This window comes from Charadrius vociferus, unplaced genomic scaffold (genome assembly GCF_000708025.1).
Source record: "Charadrius vociferus isolate BGI_N301 unplaced genomic scaffold, ASM70802v2 scaffold190, whole genome shotgun sequence".
NCBI classification, from domain to species: Eukaryota; Metazoa; Chordata; class Aves; order Charadriiformes; family Charadriidae; genus Charadrius; species Charadrius vociferus.
In genome coordinates this window covers 1387593-1388931 of record NW_009646608.1, presented here as the reverse complement: position 1 = coordinate 1388931, position 1339 = coordinate 1387593, and the positions used below count along the sequence as shown (strand labels likewise).

Below are 1339 nucleotides of genomic sequence, written 5' to 3'. Positions count from 1 at the left end.
CGGTTCAGATCTTGGAGTGTTGTTCTCAGAGATCGAAATGAAAAACAGCCTGAAGAGCTCTTTCTTTCATCTCTTCCATTGTAAAGAGATATTCACCTCACAAGACAGACACCAAGTGGAGCCGCAGACTCTTTGTCATGTAGACAGCCGTCTGTCCGAGCCTCCACACTGCACTTCATTTTCTGGAGTTTCCCCTGGAGTTCAGAGATTCACACCATGCTGAGGTGGGGTAAATTCTGCCTGTTGGGAACATCTGAGCAAACCCAGTGGCACCTACTGCATTCACCAGTTACTGAGGGAGCTACAGCTGCTTGGCTCTGCCCTGGTGTCAACATTCCTTCCTCAGCATCAAACTCCCCAAGTCCCCTCTATGCTCCTCCCAAAACTGTGCTGACTGTTCACCAGGGAACCCAGAGGAGACCAGTGGTGATCTGGAGGCAGCTGAGCTAATGATGTGCACAGCCAAATCTAGTGTGAGACCTAGAGCACGTTCCCAGTGCTGACATCCTCTCTGCTCAGGGCTATGACCTCCTCCCTGCAGCTCTCCATTTAAACTTGCTCTCAGTTCCTTACAGAAGAGCGTTTCCAAGTCCTTATACCAGACCACACCGTCACAGCAAGACAGGGTGGAAAGTATTTGATCAGCTCCTCATTTGCACTGTGCCCACCTCTTCAGGCCCAGCACCAAGAACTGGGACTGTAGGAGGGGAACACTCCTGCTCACTGCAGTCAACAGCCTGAGCTCTCATCAGAGAGCTTGGTTTTGCCAAAGATTAAGCTCCTGCTCTTCTGCTACTCACTGCACTAAAGGCAGAGCTAGGCTTTCACAAACAAAAGTCATCAGAAGGGGAGACATCCAACATCCCGTCCATCAGGACCTCACAGTGCAGAAGATGAAAGATCCCAAGGCCTCCCTTGGTGCATCAGTTCCCAGCTATGTTCCCAGCCTTTATCATTTTCATAAGGCCATATTCAGACACATTGAAGCTGTCAAAGTCACCAGACATTCCAAATGGGGAGAGCAGTAGGTGCCCCTCGAAGCCTGTTAAGATCTAAGCCAGCTACTGAGAGCAGGGACAAAGGGGAACTTGGACCACCTGAGTACAGCCTGGCTTGTTTCCAGTGCTTTTTGCCCCTCAAGCGACCACCCACATCCACCTAACTGTCTCTCAGTGATTAACTCTTTTTATCAGTGTAACTATTCACTCAGAGCAGATCCTGATCTGGACAGAGCTGCAGGCCACCCACTGCCACCTCTGGGATGTGGATGGGATAAAGAGCTCAGCACAGTCGAGCTGGGAGCACAGAGCACACCAATGCCAGCAGCCCCATCCCAAAC

The 1339-nt window shown here is 50.9% G+C and overlaps 1 protein-coding gene across 1 annotated transcript in view; it reads right to left on the bottom strand.

Moving 5' to 3' along the window:
• Positions 1–1339, bottom strand: part of IGDCC4 (immunoglobulin superfamily, DCC subclass, member 4) — a 59376-nt gene that overhangs the window by 56796 nt on the left and 1241 nt on the right. The gene's annotated exons all lie outside the window — the stretch shown is intronic.